Source organism: Delphinapterus leucas, chromosome 6 (assembly GCF_059928025.1).
Source record: "Delphinapterus leucas isolate spDelLeu-1000000601 "Yukka" chromosome 6, BTC_Dleu_Yukka2, whole genome shotgun sequence".
NCBI classification, from domain to species: domain Eukaryota; kingdom Metazoa; phylum Chordata; class Mammalia; order Artiodactyla; family Monodontidae; genus Delphinapterus; species Delphinapterus leucas.
In genome coordinates this window covers 111,989,680-112,013,948 of record NC_143134.1, presented here as the reverse complement: position 1 = coordinate 112,013,948, position 24,269 = coordinate 111,989,680, and the positions used below count along the sequence as shown (strand labels likewise).

Here is a 24,269-nt window from a genome sequence, read left to right as displayed (position 1 = left end):
ATAAACCTCCCTTTCTGTGAGCTGGTCTGGGGAGATATCTGTTTGTTTCAACCAATTCAGCCAGAGGGAAACAGAGGGGCCCTCCGCACAGCCTGGAAGGGACCCGGGACCCAAGAACCTGACTCAGTGGTTATAGGGCTGGGACCCTCGGTGGAGCCTGGCCCAGCATCCAGGGGGCAAGGCTACCTAGTCAGGGTCCCCAGAGGCATCCACTCCAGGGAGGAGCCCTGGAGCCAGGGATGCTGAAAGGCAGGGGAGCGGGACTCGGTTTCTCTCACAAGCTGAAGGGCTTAGGAGGGAGATTTAATCTCCTGGAGGAGAGACCAGGAACAAGGCTTCCACAGGGACCCCAAGCTCAAAGTACTCACAGCCTGCCTGTAATCAAACCCTACTGAGGGGAACTAACTTGCCTGACAGTTGAAACCTCTCCAGGGGCCAGGGCAGGTCAGTGTGGTCTTGGCGCCAGCGGAAGATCTGTCCTGTCTTCAGATCAGGCGTGATGCCCGGTGAAGTGGCTCATGGGGGAAGCCAGCACCAAGGACATCACTCATCTTCGCTCTGTCTTCTTCCCGTGGTACCCCTCACCCAGCCTGGGAGCAACTTATTCCTATCACAGTACCAAAGTCATTCTCCTCCTGAGAGACTGGTTCGTCTTCATTCCCAGACCGGGGATTGTGCAAGTGGCCACAGTTCCCTTTTTGTGACCTCCATAGCAAGTCTATAGTGATGAGGGAACCCAGCCCCTCACATCAACAGAACCCCGTGCCTCAGATCCCAAAAGTTAAAGCTCACCTAACAGAAATACCCTTAATGTTTACACCTTCTCAGTTACACTCCCTTTGTTTTTTTTGAAAGAAGACTGCCTTTTCAAAATGTATATCTGGATCTTTTTTCTTGTGAATAAATTACTCTGTTTACAGTGACTCTCCTTGTTTTCAAAATATATACCTTGAATACTTCTCAAATCCACATTATAAGGGTCTCCCCCTGCCCTGTGCATTCCAACATGATTTCTGGAAAGATGCAACGAGTGTGTGTGTGTGTGTTCCGTGCATGAAATCGTGGACTGTACCCATGTATAAAGAACCTGTAAAGCTGATGGGGTGAGAACTAAATGATTGATCACTCAGCCGTGGCTACAAGATGCTCCCCTCATTTCTTTGTGCCTTGAGTAGATGATAAAAGCCATCTACAAAATTTCCTGAGTCTCTGGTGTTATTCCGCAACAGTGAATCTTTATGGTCAGTATTTTAGCTTCATTTCTGCCTCCTTTGTGTTCCCATCTTTGTGTTTCTTTCTTCTTTTTCCACACTCTAATTTTCTGCTCTGGTTGTATATTATGCACCCTTGGAAGCTCCCCGAAATCCTTTCTGCAGCAAGGCAGGGAGCAAATCAACCAGCCAGCCCACCTACAACCAGACAGCTGGACTCCTGAACCTGTCCCTTTGTTCTTCCAGCATCAGCCAGCAGGTGGCAGTAAGGTGCTCCCAAACGTCATACCAGGGCTGGGGAGGGCATCCTCAGGTATTAAGTGGGCAGTGGCCGCAGATGGAGACCTTGGGGACTGTAGAGAGAAGGCGCTGAGGTAGAAGGCAGCTGAGAAACAACAGCATCTACTGCATTATCTCTTTTTTGTTTGTTTGTCTGTGCCGCACGGCTTTCAGGATCTTAGTTCCCCAAGCGGGGATCGAAGCCGTGCCCCCTGCAGTGGAAGCACGACGTCCTAACCACTGGACCGCCAGGGAATTTCCACATCTAATGCATTAATTAGCTCCAGGCTAGGATGATCCTCAGGCCTCCTGGGCTAATTAATGTCAGGTCAGTATTCTAGGTCAATGTCAGGAGTAGGGGAGAGACTAGATCGAATGTGCTCAGTGCTTGGTACGTAGTAGGTGCTCAGGAAATGTTGGGACCTTCCTTCCCCCTATTGTCCTAGAGGAGTGGGTGGCTTTGCTCCTTCATGGACCAGGGTCTGGGGCCCAACCTAGGACTATGCTCTCTCCACTGCATTTCTCCCACCATGTCATGAGCCCCTCTCTCTGCAGGACAGACCTCTGTCGGACAGGGCCAACCCTTCTGTTGTAGCTGCTCTCTCCGTGATGGGATTCCAGGGGTGGAAAGAGATGGTAGGAATGGATGCAGCTTGTCCCACTTCCCCTTGTCCTCTGGCTCTTCTTCTCCCAGACGGGGAAGCCAGTGGGAAGGGCACTTTGTCAGGAGCCTGCGCCACCCCAGCAGCGATGTTCAGTGGAAAGAACAACAGACAGAGCCTGAAAATCTGTGTTGGCAGCTCCTGCTCTGGTTAAGAGCCTGGACTTTGATGTCAGGCAGACCTCAGACCTGGCATCTAAACACTGCTGCTTACAGACTTTCTAACCTTGAGCAAATCACCTATCCTCTCCAAGCCTCAGTTTCCTCATCTGTAAAACGGGCAGGGTAATACCTACCTCATAGAATAGTTATGAGAATCCAATGAATTAATGCATGTAAGGTGCTCAGCCTGACATCTGGTTCTAGCCAATGCTGCCCATCACTATCGCTACCTTTTGTGAAGTCACCTGGGGCAAGCAACTTGGTCCCACCGAGCCTTGGTTTCCTTATTCACAAAATAGGGCTATGGATAACCTCCTCCCTGGGTTGTTGGGAGGATTAAGGGAGTCAGCAAGGGTATAGTCCCTTAGACAGTGACCAGCAGCCAGATGATGCCCTCTCGTTGTGTGCTGAATTGGAATTCTAAGACTCTGGGGCTGGAAGGAGCACTTATTTAATCCCTTTACAACATCCCCTCTACCTAGGTGCCTTATGTCTGCTTGAATGCTTCCAGTGATGGGGGACTCATCACCTCTGAGGAGCGTGCCCCTTCTTGCTCTGTTCAGCTCTGGCTATGACAATACCCTTCTTTATGTAGGGCTAAGATTCATCTCCCATTAGTTTTCCAGCCGAGAGTTGAACGTATTCCAAACCTTAATTTCCCATCACTAACCCTGGGGGCAGTCACTAACTCTTCACTTCCCTTCCCCATGACTTCTGCTAAATGGATTAGTCCTCTGGCCTCTGCAAAATTAGATTCTGCATCTGGCCAGCAGGGGAGGGCAGGAATGCAGGGGAGGGGGAGGGGTGCAGCTGAAGTTTTCCTGCCTTTTAGGAGGGCAGTTAACTGCTTCCATGCCAGGGCTAGGATTGTCATGCAAAGCTGGTGATCAGCATGAGAGGCTGCTTCTGCGGGGATGGGTGATGTCCACATTCGTGTTCTGTTCATCGAGCCACTGTACATGATGTGGCTGCCTGGCGTGGCTACTCTGTCATGGTCAGAGCAGCACCCACTGGCCGCAGATGGGGAAACTGAGGCTCAGAGGATAAGTGGCCAAATGGGGAGCTCTGCCTGTAGTTCATTCATTCATTCATTCAAATGTTCTTTGAGCCCTTACTGGGTACCAGGGCCTGTGCTGGGTGCTAGGGATACTGCAATGAATGAAACAAAGATAGGATTTTGCGCGAGGCTAGTGGTAAAGGTAAATAAAGAGGGAGACACAGAGGAGGAAATAATTTATTCTCCCAGCAAGCTGGAAGGATGGCTTGTTCATCCATCCATCTCTCCAACCATCCAGCCAGCCAGCCAGCCCACCAACATGTATTGAGGGTCTAAAATCAGGGGTCCCCAGAATCCAGAGGTGCCCAGCATCAGGACCCAGTGACAGATCTAGACATCAGTTACTTTTGCTGTGCAGCATCCTCTCTTTGCTTGGGGCAATAGTATCCTGATTTGGCTTTGGGGGACCTTGTGCCCCTACCCACGTGTTTCACAGTAGCAAACTCCATCTCCCGTCTTGGGGGTGAAACCCATCACCTACTCTAAGCCCAACAGTGCTTTCCATGATTCCTGCCATGTCGATCAGTTCAGGGATTGACCGTATGTCAGGCTCATCGGGACCACCAGATCTCAATCCCAGGGCTTTGATTTGAGATATAGAGGAAGAGCACTGTGCCTTCCATTGGACTTGGTGTTGAGGTAATGGGAGCTGCTGGGGGTCACGCCCAGGGAGCTGGAGAACGGAGCCAACCCAGGTGAGGCAGGCAGGGGCCAGCGACATAGTTTGAGTCCTGAATCCATTTATGCCTGAAGCCAGATCTATCCATGATGGAAGCCATTTTTTTCTTTAAGGTTGTCTGGGTTTTGTGTCATTTTCAACAGAAGAGGCCACCTGATTCCAGCACAGTCCCCGTCCTCCCAGCTGACCCTGGGCGGGCATCAGTCTTTGGTTTCTGTTGCCCACTGCCACACCCACAGTGCTGACTCTGACTCCCCACTCTCCAAGATGAAGGATGCCTCTCTCAGCCAGCCTCAGGGAGTCAGGCTTCTCAACCAAGTTCAGTTCATGGCAGCTTAGCTTCCTCCTCTGTTCTCCTCTCTGCCCCAGAACTTGCAACACACCCCCTGTCGCGGAAGTTCCCTTCCTTGGACTGTCCCCTGAGGATCCTGCTTACTGAAGATGCTCCCTGTGTTGGGAAATGGCCCCTCCATTCCCACAAGTCCCTCTCACGAGAAGTCAGCCCACCACCTCCTCCCCTCCCAAAGTTTGCCTCCTAAATACCTCCAGAATCCATCCCGCCTCTTCCCGCTGAGGATACCCTGGCCCAGGTCCCATCCCTTGTTGCCTGGACTGTTGCATCAACCTTCTCCTACTGCTGTCCTGGCCTCCAAGTCATCATCATAAGTGGAGGTCCATCATTCAGGACTTCATAGCTCCAGAGAAAATTCCTTCAGGTGCTTCTTGGGGGTAGGGCATGAAGGAATACTTCTGGCTATTGGCATTCTAGGAGCAGGACAGGGGAAGAGGGCTAGAAGTCCCATCACTCAGGATGCATATCCCTTAATCCCTGTCTCAGTCTTATTCTCTGCTGTGCCTGATATTTGCAAGCCTTTGCAGTTCCTCCACGAAGAAACTAATATTCTTATGCCTGTGGGTGAAGTCATCTTTACCTATAAGACCTGAGGGACACCTGTTCTGTGTCCAAGCTTCCCACCAGACCTGGTCCCTCCATGACCCGGGGCTCTGGGATGTTCAGGACCAACTGTCTGGTTCCCCCTCCTCTCCTCTGCGGGCACGTCAGGTTGTAGCCACGAATTTACATGCTACTTCTCTGTTAGCATCCCATCTTCCAAAGTTTTGTTGAAATCTTCTTTTCTGCTCATGCCTCCTCTCCCAGCTTCTTTGTCATCATGGGCTGGTATATACCTGCTTTTCCCCTTCACTGTCAGTTTGGTGGGGCCTGAGGAGGGACAGGACAGATGCTTGGGTCAATACCATGTCCAAGTGGCTCTCAGTCAAAGTCCTACCGCCCACTCTCTCCTCATCCCTTCCCACCTGGCTTCTGCCCCCAGCCCTCCCCTGAAACACCCCTCATCAGGTCTCTAGGACCAGATCCATAGGACCACTTTCTGTTCTCACATGACTTGATGTCTTGGTAATGTTTGGTACTTTCACATTTGTTCTCTTTCATCTCTGTCCTGCCTTAGCTTCCGGGGCGGGGGGACACGGTGTCACGAAGACACTTCCTGTGTTTCTCCAAACCTCTGTGCAGCCTCTGGATCTACTTTGCTGGCTTCTCTTCCTTCTGCTTCCTCTAAACAATTATTATGTCTCAGGGTTCCCTTCTCAGCCTCCTTTCCTTCTCACCCCATAGGCTTTCCCCGAGCACCTCTTCCATTCCCATGGTCCCAGTGGTTTTGCTCCAAAAGCCGCTCTCTTCCAAGTGCTGACTTCCAGCCCTGGCCTCTCACCTGGACTCCATCACCAGCCGTCTCCTGGACCTCTCTTCTTGGATGTCCTCATGTCGAAAGCTGGCCTTGGCTTCTCCCTCCTCCCAAACATGCCTCACTTCCTAGGAAAGGCCACCATCATCTGTTTAGTTGCCCAGAACTAAAGGTGTCGTCCTTGACTCTCCCGTTTTCTCAATTTGCACACTCGATTGCTCACCAAGGCCCACTGACTCTACCTCTTTAATAAATCCCTCTCTGCCCACCCACTCTTCATCCCTAAAGCTTCTCTTAACTGATCTCCCTGCCCCCTGCATTCCACCATCTCCTGTTAAAATGCAAATTTCACCACATCATCCCCCTTCTGAAAAGTTTCTAATGGCTCCCCACAACTTAGGTATTAAGTCCAAATAGCCCCCAAGGCTGGAGTTGCCAGATTCAGCATATAAAAATACAGGATGTCCAGTTAAATTTGAATTTCAGATAAACAATCTTTTTTTTTTTTTTTTCAAGTGTACGTATATCCCATATAACACCTGGCATCTGTACCCTTTCCACACCCCAACCTCAACCTCATTTCTCGCTATGCTGTATTTCACACCTGACATTCAGGACAGACTGAACTGTTTGACCTTGAACTGCCCAGCTGGGTCAGACATTTCCTCATCAAGAGGCTCTTCTTACCTGCTGCTCCCCCAACCAGAAAGGCCATGCTCATCACTGGGGTCCCCTCCCCCAAGAAGCCTCTCTTCTCCCTCCTAATGGATTGGGTTCCTTCCCTGGGTGACCAGAGGCCCCTGTTTCCCTGGATGTCAGCTGGTTTGTCCCATCAGTTTGCTCTTTTTCTCTCTCCCCTGCAGACAAAGAGCCACCGGCAACTCTGCCAATTTCCCCGCCCACATCTGGCCCAGCCCGCATGGCTCCACCCAGCTGGAGGCTCCCGTGGGCCTGGAGTGCTGGCCAAGACCCCAGCTTTCTTTCTGGTCTCTTGGCCTGGGTCCCAGTCTGATGGTTCACACTCTCTCCTTGCTTGAGTTCCCATGAAAAGTGGCCTCCACCCGTAGCCCCCTGCCCAGGGCCAGATTACAAGCTGCTGAGACAATGGAGGCTCCAAGCCAAGTTTCCGACGAGCCTGCCATGATATCCCCACAGCATCTGCCTGTGCATCTGGGGGCAGATGCCGGCAGCTGAGGCCACAGAGAGCAGGGCTCCTCTCACACTGGGCATGCCCAGCCCTGATGGGGGTGAAGGGGAGGGAGCTCAGACTTAAAGTTAGGACATTGGGTTTGAACCCCAGCCCTGTATCTTTCTGGCTGCCTGGAGATGGGCCAAATGAGCACACACACACACCCCCTCCCCGCACCTCATTTTCTTGTCTGTAAAGTGGGGATAAAAATGCTTATCTCACAAGATATGCTATCAAAGAAGAGTGCTTAACACACGCAAGAACACGCAGCAGCAAACAGGGTGCTGCTCTGACCTTCACCTGCCTTGCTCAAGGCTGGTGGTGGCAGAACCCCGGGGACCAGAGCTCTCCTGGCAGCTTTCTACTCCCAGCATCACTGACTGGGCATCACTAATTGGTCTCGAGAGGCTTTATTCAGAGAAGAGAGGAAGAGGGTAGTTAGACCCCACTCTCCACCCCCGCACTGGCTCCGCACGGAGGAGACAGCATCTCCACTGTGAATCAACAGCCCAGGTGAGCGCAGGACAGCTGAGGAAGCAAGCTGAAGGTGAGGATGACTAAATAAGGAGGTAGTAGGGCTTCCCTGGTGGCGCAGTGGTTAAGAATCCGCCTGCCGATGCAGGGGACACGGGTTCGAGCCCTGGTCCGGGAAGATCCCACATGCCGCGGAGCAACTAAGCCCGTGCACCACAACTACTGAGCCTGCGTGCTGCAACTACTGAAGCCCGCGTGCCTAGAGCCTGTGCTCCACAAGAGAAGACACCACAATGAGAAGCCCGCGCACTGCAACAAAGAGTAACCCCTGCTCGCCGCAACTAGAGAAAGCCCGCGTGCAGCAACGAAGACCCAGTGCAGCCAAAAATAAATAAATAAATTTATTAAAATAATAATAATAAGGAGGTAGTAAAGGACAGAGGACAAGGCACTGGGGAGGGAGAGCTGGAAAAGCCGGGGCCTCCTCCCTCCTCAAGTTTGTCCCCCTCTGTCCTTCCTCTCTGTCCCTCTTCTCTTCCCGAGCACGCTTCAGACCCCAGCTGCTTCCTCTAAACAATTATTGGGTCAATACCATAATGGGCTGCAGTGCTGGCTATGCTGACCTGGCTTCCGCCTCAATGGGGCAGGTTCCCCTGTAAACATTCTTGGGGCACTTCTCAGTGCTCCGCACTATTTATATCATTTATTTACTGATGTCATTATTTATGTCCCAAATTGAAAAAGCAAAGAGAGAAAAGAATGGGAAAAAGAAGGGAACAGAATATCCAAAAACTGTGGGACAATTACAAAAGGTGTAACACATGTGTAATGGAAATCCCTGAAGGAGGAGAAGAGATTTTGGAAGTAAGAATGGCTGAGAATTTTCCAAAATTAATGACAGACTCTCTCTGCCACCCCCTTCCAAACTGTGAGTGCCTCAAGGGCAGAAGTCTGTCAGTTTGCAAATAACAATAACCAAAACTGTTTAGGATGACATGTATGAAGTGTTTTGTAAAAATTACATATATACACACAGACGTTCAGTTCCAACTCCAATGTGTGGAGACCTCAGGAGAGGACTTCCCTGGTGGTCCAGTGCGGCTAAGACTCCGCGCTCCCAATGCAGGGGGCCCAGGTTCAATCCCTGTAGTCAGGGAACTAGATTCCGCGTGCCACAACTAAGAGTCTGCATGCCACAACTAAGAAGACCGCATGGAGCTTCCCTGGTGGCGCAGTGGTTGGAAATCCGCCTGCCAATGCAGGGGACACAGGTTCAAGCCCTGGTCTGGGAGGATCCCATATGCAGCGGAGCAACTAAGCCCGTGTGCCACAACTACTGAGCCTGTGCTCTAGAGCCCGCAAGCCACAGCTACTGGGCCTGCGTGCCACAACTGCTGAAGCCTGCGCGCCCTAGAGTCCATGCTCTGCAGCAGGAGAGGCCATCACAATGAGAGGCCTGTGCACCACAATCGCATCACTGCAACTAGAGAAAGCCTGCGCACAGCAACGAAGACCCAACGCAGCCAAAAATAAATAAAATTAATTAATTAACAAAAAATAGAAGAAGACCGCATGCCGCAACGAAGACTAGCGCAGCCAAATAAATAAATATTTTTAAAAGAAAAGAAAAAAAAAAAGACCTTAGGAGGCATCATTTCCATCCTTACAGGAAGACCAAGCTGGAGAAACTGCAAATCTTAGATCCATCAGAGAATTGAGTTCACAGGGCAAATCCCACCCCCAAAAACTGGAGAAAAAGGAGAAAAAACCAGAATCACAACATGATTAGCCTCCTGGGGGAGCCTCTGGAGCCATAATGGGCAGAAACTCTTCTGATAGTAATTGATGGATTGCTGGAGGCTCAGTGTGGACTGGGTTGAGAGTTTAAAACTCCTAGATAAAATGTGTGTGGGTTTTATCTCCAGGAGCCTACCGGGTCTCACCCTGAAGACGGGACAGAAATCTCCTCTTGCTTCCGGAGGGGGCAGAGGAAGGGTAACCATTTCCAAACACACCCAGATCTTTGTCTGTAACAAAGTTATGCCCCCAAGGAAAACTGCTTAACCATAGTATTATCTGATCTGGGTAGAGGGCAGATTTCTGTATCCCGTGGGGGTGGGGAGTTAAGAAGGTCACAGCGCAGGCACTCAGAACCACTACAAAAATGAAACAGTTGGGATTTAATCTTAAGACTATAGCATGCTTCCCCTCCCCAACTCCATAACACACGTCAACAGGTATAATAACTAGAGTTTATAGAGCTGCAAGACAAAGAAGTTATTTAAGAAAGAATTCTTAGGAAAACCCAAAGACAATAGGAGAAAAAACAGCCTGGAACTAGAAGAAACTGAAGCCTGTGGCACCTACAAGCTGCAGCAAACATTAACAGCCCAGCTCTTAGCCAGGTTAACATAAAACCTCACCCTAAGCCCGATTACCTCAGTTCCTAGTACCAGACACCTCATGGCCAGCTTTCAACAAAACATTACAAGCCCTGCTAAAAGACAAGAAAAAACATAGTATGATGAAACAAAGCAAGCATCTGAATAAGACTCAGATATGATACAGAGCTTGGGATTGTCAGATAAAGAATTTAAAACAACTCTGATTAATATGTTAAGGGGACTAATGGAAAAAGTAGACAACATGCCAGAACAGACAGATCATGTAAGCAGAGGTAGAGACTCTAAGAATCACAAGGAAATGCTAGAAATCAAAACCACTAACAAAAAAGAAGAATGTTTTTGATAGGTTCATTAGTAGACTAGACATAGCCAAAGAAAGAGGCAGTGAGCTTGAAAATATGTCAATAGAAACATCCCAAATTGAAATGCAAAGGGAAAAAACTCTTTGCCACTTTTATTCAACGTAGTGTTGGAAGTCCTAGCCACCACAATCAGACAAGAAAGAGAAATAAAAGGAATTCAAATTGGAAAGAAAGAAATAAAACTGTCACTATTTGCAGATGACATGATACTATACAAAGAAAATCCTAAAGATGCCACCAAAAGACCACTAGAACCACCAATGAATTCAATGAAGTTGCAGGATACAAAATTAATATACAGAAATCTGTTACATTTCTATGTACTAATAACAAACTATCAGAAATAGAAATTAAGAACACAATCCCATTTATAATTGCATCAGAAAGAGTAAAATACCTAGGAATAAATCTAACTAAGGAGATAAAGGACTTGTACTTGGAAAACTATAAGATGACACAAATACAGTAGACGGAAAGATAGATTGTGCTCGTGGATTGAAAGAATTAATATTGTTTAAATGACCAAACTACCGAAGGCAATCTACAGATTCAATGCAATCCCTATCAAAATGCCAAAGGCATTCTTCCACAGAACAAGAACAAATACTACATCAAACTAAAAAGCTTTTGTACATTGAAAGAAACTATCAACAAAACAAAAACAAAGCCTACTGAATGGGAGAAGATATTTGCAAATGATATATCTTATAAGGGTTTAATATCTAAAATATACAAAGAACTCATACAACTCAACATCAAAAAAAACAAACAACCTGGGACTTCCCTGGGGGTCCAGTGGTTAAGAATCTGCATCCCAATGCAGGGGATGTGGGTTCGATCCCTGGTCCGGGAACTAAGATCCCACGTGCCACGGGGCAACGAAGCCCGCGCGTCACAACTACTGAGCTCACGCGCTTCAACTAGAGCCCGTGTACCGCAACCTACAGAGCCCACGCGCCCTGGAGCCCACGTGCCACAACTAGAGAGAAGCCCGCGCATAGCAACGAAAGATCCCACGTGCTGCAACTAAGACCCAATGCAGCCAAATAAATACTAAAAAAAAAAAAAAAAAAAAAAAAATGGGTAGAGGATCTGAAAAGACATTTTTCCAAAAAAAGACATACAGATAGGCAACAGGCACATGAGAAGATGCTCGAGATCACTAATCATCAGGGAAATGAAAATCAAAACCACAATGAGATGTCACCTCACATCTGTCAGAATGGCTATTATCAAAAAAACAACAAAATAGAAGTGTTGGTGAGGGTGTAGAGAAAAGGGAACCCTTGTGCACTGTTGGTGGGAATGTAAATGTCTAGAGCCAGTCAAAACAATTGTTTCCTAAAGTTGCTTCAGGTTGCTGTTTTCTTCCCTATTGCTTTCAGTGTGGTGACGTTATTCATTTGTCATACTGTTGGGTTCATCTGTTACCGTTTGAATAACTTTGGGTGTTCCCCCTGCATCCTGGTTGCATCTATTTATTTAGTCACCTTTGGGGTATGTGAAATACTGTCATAGCTCTATGAGTCAGAGCTACACAAAAAGAGAAATTCCAATGGTCTTTCTCTTCTCCACCCTGTCTTCGTTTCCCTTTCTTTCTGCCTTGTTCACACCTACCCCCTGTAGATAACCAAGCCCGTTAGCTTCTGGTTTATTCTTACTGTATTCCTTCTGCTCAAATGAGTAGACACATGCGTATTTTATTATGTCCCTTTGAAAAACATCTTTATCTATCTTTTTTTAAAACAAGCTTCGGCCAGTTTTATTAAAGAAAAATTGTGCATGAGTTACTTTACACCAGCCTGTTCCGGCATGCTTCTAATGATATCAGAATCACCTGGATCAATGATAGCAAATGTCCATACTCTGTAGTACTTTCCACATGCTGTGCCCAATTCAATATTATTGCCACTGTAGTGATGGACACCAGTTTTGCCCAACATGGCATAATACTCTATTTCAGATTTCCTCAAGGCTGGGCAGTTGTTGGCAAGGATGACCAGTTTCGCTTTGCCGTGCCGGATTATTTTCAGAGTCCGCTTGTACCCCAGCACGTACTTTCCACTCTTCACAACCAGTTGGAGCCTAGAGTTGATCGACTCCAGTGACATTTTCATCTTCTTTGCGGCCACCATCTTCCTGCCTTAGGTGCGGGACACCCCCAGCCCACTGCAGCCACCAAGATGGCCGGAGAGCAAGAAAAGGCCATATTTATCTTGATAGACATTTCTCCCAAGAAGATACACAGATTGCCAACAAACACATGAAAGGATGCTCAACATCACTAATCATTAGAGAAATGCAAATCAAAACTACAATGAGGTATCACCTCACACCAGTCAGAATGGCCATCATCAAAAAATCTACAAACAATAAATGCTGGAGAGGGTGTGGAGAAAAGGGAACCCTCTTGCACTGCTGGTGGGAATGTAAATTGATACAGTCACTATGGAGAACAGTATGGAGGTTCCTCAAAATACTGAAAATAGAACTACCATATGACCCAGCAATCCCACTACTGGGCATATACCCTGAGAAAACCATAATTCAAAAAGAGTCATGTACCAAAATGTTCATTGCAGCTCTATTTACAATAGCCTGGAGATGGAAACAACCTAAGTGTCCATCATCGGATGAATGGATAAAGAAGATGTGGCACATATATACAATGGAATATTACTCAGCCATAAAAAGAAACGAAATTGAGTTATTTGTTGTGAGATGGATGGACCTAGAGACTGTCATACAGATTGAAGTAAGTCAGAAAGAGAAAAATAAATACTATATGCTAACACATATATATGGAATCAAAAAAAAAAAAAAGGTTCTGAAGAACCTAGGGGCGGGACAGGAATAAAGACACAGACATAGAGAATGGACTTGAGGACATGGGGAGGGGGAAGGGTAAGCTGGGATGAAATGAGAGAGTGGCATGGACTTACATATACTACCAAATGTAAAATAGATAGCTAGTGGGAAGCAGCCACATAGCACAGGGAGATCAGCTCGGTGCTTTGTGACCACCTAGAGGGGTGGGATAGGGAGGGTGGGAGGGAGACGCAAGAGGTCGGGGATATATGTATACATACAGCTGATTCACTTTGTTATACAGCAGCAACTAACTCACTATTGTAAAGCAATTATACTCCAATAAAGATGTTAAAAAAAGAAAAAAAACATATTTATCTTGAAAACATTTTGCAAATATTTCTATAAGGTAAATTGCAAGCCTGAGATTTCTGGTGTGTGTTGCATATGTTTCTTGAATTATGCAAATTGCCTCCGCATAGTGGAGTAGGTGCTCAGTGAATATTTGGGGAATGAATGATTTCTTGGCTTGACACTAACACACTGTATGATTTGGGGAAAGTCTCTTCGTGCTTCTGGACTTCAGTTATTACAACTTTGTAGGCAAGGGAAGGCTCTTCCAGCTCTGATGTTATAGCACACCGTGATGAAGGTAGCAAGATGTACAAGCACACCTCGTTTTATTGCGCTTTGCAGACTTTTCTTTTTTTAAAATTTTTTTTAACAAATTGAAGGTTTGTGGCAACCCTGCATCAAGTGTGTCTATCGGTGCCATTTTTCTAACAGCACTTGCTCATTTCGTGTCTTTGTGTCACATTTTGGTGATTCTCCCAAAGTTTCAAACTTCTTCATGATTTTTTTTTTAACATCTTTATTGGAGCATAATTGCTTTACAATGGTGTGTTAGTTTCTGCTTTATAACAAAGTGACTCAGTTATACATATACATATGTTCCCATATCCCCTCCCTCTTGCGTCTCCCTCCCTCCCACCCTCCCTATCCCACCCCTCCAGGCGGTCACCAAGCACCGAGTTGTGATCAGTGATCTCTGATGTTACTACCATGACTCTCTGAAGGCTCAGATGATGGTTAGCATTTTTAAGCAATAAGTTATTTTTTAACTAACGTACACATTTTTAAAGACATAATGCTATTGCACATGTAATAGACTATGGTATAGTGTAAACATAACTTTTATATGCGCTGGCAAAGCAAAAAATGTGTGTGACTCACTTTATTGCAACGTTGGCTTTATTTCGCGATACAGGCTTTGCTCCAATGTTCTGGAACCCAACCTGAAATATCTCCGAGGTCTGCCTGTGTCTTTGGCCTTTTCCCTCCCCGCCTTTCATGATTCCCCCCACTTCTTGCTACCCCTCTGTTCCATCTCCATAAACAATAACACAAAAACAATAACAACCACAGTAACGATGGCTACAGCTGTTCACTGAGCACTTGCCTCGTGCACTAATCTTCAATCCTCACAAAAACCACCTGTGAGAGGAGCTGTTATGATTCCTATTTTAGGGGTGAGGAATTTGAAGCCAGGGAGGTTTCAGTAACTTGCCTAAGGCTGCATCATTCTAAATTGGGGAGGAAGACTTGAACTCTTAGCTGTCTGACGTCTGAGTGCACGCGGTCGTGCACTTGGCACACGTTTCTCCCTGTCCCCGTGGTGCATTCCTGTAAGCCTGGTTCTTAACAGATCGTTGACCAAATCTCCCATGCGGGGCATTTCCTATTCCTGGTGAATATAAGTGGCTGCTCTACTCGCAGGCCAGTCAAAGCCTTTCTCCTTCATGGCTACTCAGGTCTGTACTGGGCTCTGTGATTTTCCACAGGGGATGTCGACTTGCCTGAACTTATGTTAGCACCCAACTGGTTTTGTTCTTGCAACATTCGTCACATCCCGTGTATTAATTCTTTGGGCCACAGCTTAAGTAGCATCACCCTTGGGTTTTCAGAGGCAATGTGCCCCAAGAGCGTCTTTCTTCTTAGGAACAAAGAGGCTCGCAGCCTGGAAAGCATCCGTGGACCAAAAGGTGGCTCTGACAATGAGGACTTCCAGCCCTGGAAGAGCTGTCAGGAGAGTAGGTCAGGGGAGCAGGACCTGCCTGGCCCCCTGTATGTAACACTCAGTCAATGTTGCTTCTGTGGCTGGTTCGAGAGGCAGACGATCCCCTTTCTGCATGGGGTGAGGGAGCTTGGTCTCAGCTGCATTTCCTGTGGCTCAAGAGGCCAAGTGCTAAATGGGGTTTCACTTGTACCTACTATTAGACAATGTCCCCTGGCAAGGCAGTACAGGAAATGCACAAAAGTCCCAGAGATAAGGGGGCTCTCTCAGGACACCTCTTTTTTTTTTTATTTAACATCCTTATTGGGGTATAATTGCTTTACAATGGTGTGTTAGTTTCTGCTTTGTAACAAAGTGAATCAGTTATACATATACATATGTTCCCATATCTCTTCCCTCTTGCGTCTCCCTCCCTCCCACCCTCCCTATCCCACCCCTCCAGGCGGTCACAAAGCACTGAGCTGATCTCCCTGTGCTATGCGGCTGCTTCCCACACCTCTTTTTGATGATAAATGCTGCCCAGGGCCGCTGCCTCACATAACTCCTGAGGCTCTGTTCATACAGAAGGAAGCAATTCGACTCCAATAAAGATTTGTTAAAAAAAAAAAAAGAAAAAAGATTGTACATGAAGTACTAAGAATGCTGCTCCGCTGGCCTCCATGCTGGTAGAGGCCCCGGAAATCCTGCTTCCATTTCCTGAGCCAAAACTGAAGGCTTAGTTTTGCTGAAAATGAGGAAAAGGGAGAATTTTAAGAAACGCTGTGGCCTCCAAATTCTTGCAATTCCTGCATTTTTCAAAAGGTCTTAATGAAAATTAGTACCAAAAAAATTATTTGGAAAAGAAACGAGAGAGAAATGCCCCGATCAGGTCTTTTCAGGAAATTCCAGATTAAATAAAATAGAACAGAGTCCTCTGCTACAGGACTTATCAGAGCCTTTCATATACTGAAGACTCTAAATCCAAGAGGAAGAGAGGGGCTATGTGCGCATCTGGAGCCTGTGCTCCTCAACGGAAGAGGCCGTGACAGTGAGAGGCCCGCGCACCGCGATGAAGAGTGGCCCCCGCTCGCCGCAACTGGAGAAAGCCCTCGCACAGAAACGAAGACCCAACACAGCCAAAATTAAAATAAATAAATAAATAAATTTATTTAAAAAAAAAAAAGAGAGAGGGGCTATGACATTTCTCAAACTTGTTTCACTATAGAATTTCCTTTTCCCTGTTTTTTGAAACTAACGTTTCAGGAAACACATTGGGAAACTCTGGTGTAGGAATGTGTTTTCCCCCCCAAAAGTCAACTTTCCTCAAGGATGTGCAGAAAGCATCATTGTCCCCCTCGCGTCCCTCTCAGCTTGAAGCACCATTCCGTCCCTGAGACGGCCCAGCCCACCAGACCACGGGTCCTGGAATAAACTGTAGTATTTGTTGAATTCCAGTATGAGTGGTTGCTCAGCTTGTCCAGTCTGTGTGGCTGAGATGCCTCAGTTCCCTGCTTAGTGCTGTAGCTCCCAGCCTGAATGGGGCTATCAGGAAACTGCTATAAAGGGTATGACTCCATACACTTCTGTTCTAAGTGGGGCTCTGCCCCTCCCCCCCATACCCTATGATCTACTGTACCTTTTTGCTCAAGCTTTGGCGTTAAACAGAAATGGGTTGTCATTTTGACTCTGCCACTCCCCAGCCATGCGAACTCGGGTGTTGTAAGACCCCTTCTGGGGTCTTAATTATGCCCACATTACCAGACTAGTACTAGATAAAGTATGTGATGAGCTTAGGCCAGTGCTAGGCACACAGTAGGTCTCATAAGTCCTCTTTGGTTGAGTGATCCCAGCTACGCTAATGACTGGCTGTGTGTCCTTGTGCAATGGACTTTTTTTTTTGACATTGAAAATAGAAATCTCACTTTTATTGACAAGATGGGGCCACGATGGGCAGCTCCATAGAACACAAATAAGCAGTCCCAAGACAAGAGTGTAAAATTACAGCAGACAGGTTAATATTCTTCACCCTCATCTTCTCCCTCAGCGCTATCGGCTCCAACCCCCTCATAATCCTTCTCAAGGGCAGCCATATCCCCACGGGCCTCAGAACACTCTCCTTCCTCCATGCCCTCACCCACGTACCAGTGAACAAAGGCACGCTTGGCATACATCAGGTCAAACTTGTGGTCCAGGCGAGCCCAGACCTCAGCGATGGCTGTGGTGTTGCTCGGCATGCACACGGCTCGCTGTACTTTGGCCAGGTCTCCACCAGGTACCACAGTGAGAGGCTAGTAATTAATGCCAACTTTGAAGCCAGTGGGGCACCAGTCCACAAACTGCATGGTATGCTTGGTCTTGATGGTGGTAACGGCAGCATTGACATCTTTGGGAAACATATCACCACTGTACAACAGGCAGCAAGCCAGTGCAATGGATTTCCTGACCCTGAACTTCAGTTTTCTAATTCCTAAGGTAAGAATGATCATGCATATTTCAGCAAGTCATTGGGAAGTTGAACAAGATAACGCGTGCAAATGCTCTTTGGAAGCTATGCAGTCCTGTATAGTTACAGTAACCATGGTAACAACAATGCACGAGTGAAATGGAAAGTTGCTGCACCACCAGGAACCCATTCTAAATCCCTGAGGAGTTCTGTGTGCTTGGCACTAATTCCTACGGATTGACAACTATTCCTCCCACAGATGCTGTGAGCTGCCAACTCTAGGCCAGATTTCAAGCTTAGGCTGGGGATGCCTATCAAGAACTGGGAAAAGTATGAGATTTTGCCCTACTTGTGAGCTAACTAGGGTGCCCGCAGAAAACACGAGAGCCTTGGGCCAGAGACAAAGATCTTCATTACTCACGGCATCGCAAATGGCATAAACATCAGCATATTTGCCCCAGTTCCTCTGGCCCCCGGGTCCCACGGCGGAAGGGCTGCCTGATTTAAAAAATAAACAGAGGGCACCTGGTTAAATTTGAATTTTAGATAAATGATAAATACCTTTTTTTAGTATGTCTCAAATATTGCATGGGACATACCTATACTAAAAAAGTAGTCATTGGGAATTCCCTGGTGGTCCAGTGGTTAGGACTACATGCTTTCACTGCCGAGGGCCTGAGTTTGATCCCTGGTCAGGGAACTAAGATCCCACAAGCCTCACAGCATGGCCAAGAAAAAAAAATTTTTTTTTTAATTAAAAAAAAAAAATGTAGTCATTGTTTATTTGAAACTCAAACTTACAAGGGTGTCCTATATTTTAATAGGCAAGTCTAGACAAGGATGACAGAGATGGGTCCAGCTGGATGCCTCACATGCAGTGGGCTGCAATACAAGAGATGAACAGCAAGCTTTTATAGTGGGCAGTAAGCATGCCTGCCCTTTGATTCAGAGAGAAATACTCTCCATCTTCCAAGGCTGTTTGCTATACAAACATTCTTGAAAAGATAGTCTAAGGCTTCCCTTGTGGCGCAGTGGTTAAGAATCTGCCTGCCAATGCAGGGGACATGGGTTTGAACCCTGGTCCAGGAAGATCCCACATGCTGTGGAGTGACTAAGCCCGAGCGCTGCAACTACTGAGCCTGCGCTCTAGAGCCCGCAAGCCACAACTAATGAAGCCCGTGCGCCTAGGGCCCGTGCTCTGCAACAAGAGAAGCCTCTGCAGTAAGCCTGCGCACCGCAATGAAGAGTAGCCCCTGCTCACTGCAACTAGAGAAAGCCCGTGTGCAGCAACAAAGACCCAACAGAGCCAAAAATAATAAATAAATTAAAAAAAAAAAAAAGATAGTCTAGAACAGTTGTCACTGTCTCTGCTTGCAAGATTTGAGAAACCCATGGAGATTCATCTCCTAAAATATCCCGGGTGAACAGGTGTGGGGAAGAGGGCATGGCTGTGGTTTCTGTTTCCTGGAGTCAGTATCCTGAGATAAATACTTGTCAGGGGGGCTTGGTTCCACCCATTTCTCTCCCTAACCTCCCTCCCCCACTCCCTGTTACAGTATGCCTCCTTTGCAGGAGCAAAGGGGGTTATACGGTAATTCAGGTGCAGTTCTAACAAAGTAAGAGATGGATGCAGGAATTCCCTGGCGGTCCAGCGGTTAGGACTCAACGCTTTCACTGCCGTGGCCCGGGTTCAATCCCTGGTTAGGGAACTAAGATCTCCACAAGCCACCTGGCACTGCTGGAAAAAGAAAAAAAAGAGAGAGAGAGAGAGAGATGGATGAGAATACACACCCTCCCCCTCTCCATTCATCCAGCAACTGTTTGTCCAGTGCCTACGGTGCATGGTTCAGGTGCCAGTCTGGGCACTGGGGCTGCAGCAGGGCAGGAGACTCACCTGGTCCTCGCCCTCACGGAGCTCACAGTCTGATGTGTTTGTGAAGGGGACCGAGAGAAAAAATGACTGCTTTCTGTAATGAAACAGCTCCACTGGTGAAGCCCCTGCTCAGCTCTCTGCCTGGGGCCCTCAGCTGCAGCCACATGGGTTTGTTCTCCGATCCCCCTCGTGTGTCTCCACTTCCCTGACTTTGCTTCCACTGCAGCCGCTACCTGGCAATGCCTCCCCTTCACCCCTTCCCTCCTGCTGATATCCCGCTTTGTTTGGGAAAATTTCCCCTCAAATCCCTCTGCCTCCAAGAGCCTTCCTCAGAATGATGCTTCCTTGCTCCACGCTCCCACTTATGTCTCAGCCTCCCTTTGAACACCGTTGATACATAGCCTGCTCTGAATCACAAGTACAGGGAGGGGCCCAGAGCCTGGACTCTGAGGTCAGACCACCTGGGTTCCAGGCCAGGCTCAGCCATCTTAAAGCTGAGCAACCCTGGGAAAATCACTCTGCCTCTCTGGGCTCTGCCTCTCTCATCTGTCGAGAGGGGTCATAGTGAGGACTGAATACGAAAAGTCAGGAAAAGGACCCAGCATCGAGCAAATGCTAACTCATTAAGTCACAGTGAGGATGATTGTGACAAATTGCTTTACATTTTATGTCTGTTGATTCCTCACCACAGCCCTAGCTAGCAAGTTTTATAATCCCCATTTCACAGATGGGGAAACTGAGGCTCAGAGACTTGAAGTGATTTGCTCAAGCAGTGCTAGCAAGTGCTAGAGCTGGGACTCAAACCCTGGCTGGCCTGACTCCAGCGTCTGTGTTCTTCCAGCGACAGAAAACCTATGGGGCCTGGGAGCGAAGGGCACTGAGAATACTGTCTGTGGTCTCTGGAAGGCAAGGAACTATGGCACCCAAAAGATGACGATTTTCCATTCTAAGCTTCTCCGTACAGAACTCTGGTTGTCTCCTCTAATATCTTTTCTTGCTGTTCTGAATCTCCAGCGTGGGAGAGATGGGCCACATCTGCAGGATGGATAGACTTGGCGGACAGTTGAACCTCTGGTTGTCTTGGCGATGCTGTTCCCAACCTCCCCGGCTCCACCTCCGCCAAGATATTCCCATAATAAGTCACTCTGAGCCTTCACAGAACGCAGGCAGCTCATTTCCTTCCACTCTTGCTCTGCCTCGCCATCCCGCTCCCTCTGTGTCTGAGCCCCAGGACACTGGTGTCGGAGCTGAGCCCTGCTCCAAGGCCTCCTGCTTGCCTGGAGCTGGTTTGCTCACTGGAGAGTCAGGGCTCTGAGTTTCCTGATGCCCCTGGATGCTGAGAGCCACACTTGGAGCAGAACTGGACAAAGGAAAGTGCTTGGCTTGGGCCGGTGGAGACAGCCTGCCCCGATCCCCCCAGGCACCCCCAGGGACCAGTACCCTCTCTCCTTCTAAGTTCTGGCAACAAACATGGACTCTTCCACTCTATCTGGCAGCAAATCCTATCCCATCTCCCTTCTTCAAATTTAGTGAAACCCAGCTGCACCCCCTCTTACCCTCCATTGACAGGAAGTCCTGTATCACACTCTGGAATTGCTGGGGAAGTCTGGGGATGCTTTGGATGGCTTGTCACTGCTGCCAACGCACTGCTGCGTGGCGCTGCTAGGGTGCTGGTCTCATGTCTGTCCACTCGGGCTGCCCCATGTTCCCCGGGCTTCTGGTTCAGGCCACCGTGAGCCTCCCAAAGTGGTGAGCTCAGCCACTGGCCCAAAGGCCTCTGGGCAGCCAGAGGGAGGCCCAAGCTTCCACACCTCTTGGTGCCCTGCCCCCCAGCCTCCTCCCCAGCCCCAGGAGCCCACCCGGAGGGAGGGTACCTTCCTTCTCACCCTCTAGAAAGATTAAGGGCATGTTCTGTCCCTTTCTCTGTTACAGGGCTTCAGGAGACTTATCAGGATGGCCAGGGACTTAAAAATGCACCAAACTTATGTACTCTCCCTACAGGGGAAGGTGTTCAGGCCTTGCTGAGGGTGTGGCCTCCTCTCACCCCTTCCTGAGCCAAATAATCTCTCCTCCCATCACACACAGCAGCTCGTCTCAGCTCTGCGAAGGAGACTTCTCTCCCCAGCCTGGCAAAAACAATGCTCAAGTTAAGGTCTTCCTATGGTCTTCATGCCAATGATGGCATCCACAGCCCGTGGCCAGTCCCCCCGCCCCCCCCGAGAGGTGGGCTTGATGAATCCACTTTAGAGATAGACCAGCTCTTCCATAACGGACTTCATCATGATCAGAAAGGCTGTCACTTGCCAAGTGCCCAAGAAACACCTCTCACGTGTGACCCACATCTCAGATGGCACTGCCCATCCTGGAGGTCTGTGAAAATGTGTCCAGCGCCCTCTACCCCAACTCTCCACCCCGATTCCGTAGTGCTTGGAGGTCTAAACCTCCTGCAAGCTTACTGTTTTGAGTAGGCTAAACTTCTTTAGCCATTAGACCCAGAACGTAGTGACCTAACACAATGGAAGTTTATTTTTTTCTCTCATGATAAGATCTAGGAGGTTTGTTTCCAGGTTGGTGGGATGGACATGGGGCCCAGGGTGATGATGGATCAGCCATTGTCAACACAGGGCCCCCAAGGTCATCCCACACACAGGAAGGGGATGAGCAGGGAGGGGCTGGGATGGGAGGTTTTCGGGGCCAGGCCTGGAAGTGGCACTCATCACATCCTACCGGCTCCAACGCCATCATTTGGCCAAACCTAACCTCGAGGAGGCTGGGGAATGTAGCGAGCTGTGAGCCCAGGAAAGGAGAGAGTGGATGTCCATGGACCCAGTGGCCTCTGCCAAGCCAAGCTTTCTCAGATCCTTAGCTTTTTCTTCCTTGCATATGATCTCCGTTTTGTACTGCCTTGCCTCAAACAGGAAACTTAGCTGTGTCTGAGTTACACACACACACACACACACACACACACACACACACTCTTTGTATCAAGCACTCCTCGGACTGGTAGATGTTACTGATTTGTAGGTAGAGAGGGGACGGTGTTACAAACCACTTCTGGGGAAGAGCGGAGAAGCATCATCAATTCTAAAGCTCTCCTTCGGCCACTCCTGTTTGCCTGGAAGTCTGGCTGGTCCCCCCTCCTTGCGGCTGGCTTTCTCCATCTTGCTGGGTCTTCTGTTTGCCCCTTCCTTTCCCTTCCCCCACCCCATCTCTTATTTTCCCTTTCAGGAACTCCCACCCCAAACAAAGCCTTTCTGTTGTGTCTTATCACACCCAGCCTCCTGAGTCTCTCCAAGATGGTTTTCAAGGTATTTTTCCCAAAGACAGTTCCCAGCTCTTAAGATAAGAGCTTTGTTCTCATTTCCAGTAACCCCTCATGAACTTGACGTCTGACACCAAGAGAAGGAAAGAACTTGCTTAATTAGAGAGCTGGTAAGTAATAGACTCCCCACTTGGCCAATAGACTTGACTCTAGGACTGCAGGCTGTGGGCTAGGTGTGGCTAAAGAAGGGCCCTGACATTTCTTAGGTGCTCTGCACAGTTCTAGGCCTTGATGTTTCTTATTTGACCTGGAAGTTCTCCCCATTTCACAGATAAAGAAAGTGAGCATCAGACACAGAGAAGCCACTTGCCTGAAGTCAGCGGTGGGCTGGGCCGCTCTCTCCTGCCCAGGTCCCCACCTGGGGGCAGAAGCCTAGAAACCTGGGTCTCAGCTCCAGCTCTTCTGTTTGCTCTGTGGCCTTGGCCGCATCCCTTCCCAGCGTTGAACCAGTCCGGTTGGACTGAGCAGTTCCTCCCAGCACTGGTGTTTCGGAGGCCAGGATTCTACCTCTATCGACTCTGCTGAGGCTTCTTTAGCCCAGAGACTCCCCCGCCTTTTGCAGGCTCTGTGGCTCCCAGTTTCGATCCCAGGTTGCAGGCTTGTGATGGACTTTGTAGGAAAGAAAACGGTATTCCCTGCCACCCCTGACCTCACACTTCCTCCTACCACCGTTCTATGTGCAACCAGCAACGCCTGAGCTCTGCTGGCCCCAAATTGCTTTCCAAATAACCCCGAGGGCTGAGTTTCTGAGGAAGGAAGAAATTAGACAAATAAAGCCAATCCAAAAACTTTCTTCTTATTCTGGTCTTGGGGAGTAGCATAAGTTCAGTGCTTCAGAATGTCCCCTCCCTGGCTTCCCAGGGCCTCTCCCACCTTTAAACAGACAGATCACTTTGCCAAAGGTAACCAAGGCATCCCAGTTTGCCTGGGACTTACCCCGGTTTTCAAACTGAAAAGCTAGCATCCCAAGAACCCCCGCTCAGTCCTAGGCAAACCGGGAGGTCGGTCACCCCACGGTCACCTTTAATATTTTCTACCTTAAGAATTGCTTAGTGATTAAGACTTCAGTCTCTGGAGTCAGATGGACCAGGATTGAGTCCTGCCTCTGCCCCTTATGAGCTGTGCATCACTGGGCAAGAGACAGCTCTTCCTGGAGTCTTAGTTTCCTCCATTATTGTAAAATAGAGACAATAAAAGCATTTTGCTTCAAAGGGTTGGTGTGAAGGTTGACCGAAGTGATGTTTAGTAGCATCTAGTCCCTTGGGTCACAGAGATGATACAGATCCAGCCTCACACGTGAGCATCGAATAGATGTGAGGTGTCTGATGGAGGCTGGTACTCAGCGTCGCTGGGGCACGAGGAGGGGTTGATGAAGTCGGCCCATGGGTGACAGGAGACACTTGAGGGATGGAGAGCCATTTGGGTGGGGCCTTGATAGATAAGTAGGAGTTACTCAGAAGGAGAATGCAGACGAACATTCTCAGCAGAGGAAACAGGCTGGGGAAGTGTGTGTCTGGTCAAATTCAGCTGAGATGGAACTACGTTTCTGGAATTACCTCTGGGTTGGGGTTGGCCATAAGAAAAC

The 24,269-nt window shown here is 48.3% G+C and overlaps 1 pseudogene; it reads right to left on the bottom strand.

The window, feature by feature from the left end:
* Positions 1–11,300: 11,300 nt before the first annotated feature.
* LOC111176919 (large ribosomal subunit protein eL30 pseudogene) lies at positions 11,301–12,379 on the bottom strand (annotated as a pseudogene).
* Between the last annotated feature and the right edge of the window lie 11,890 nt (positions 12,380–24,269).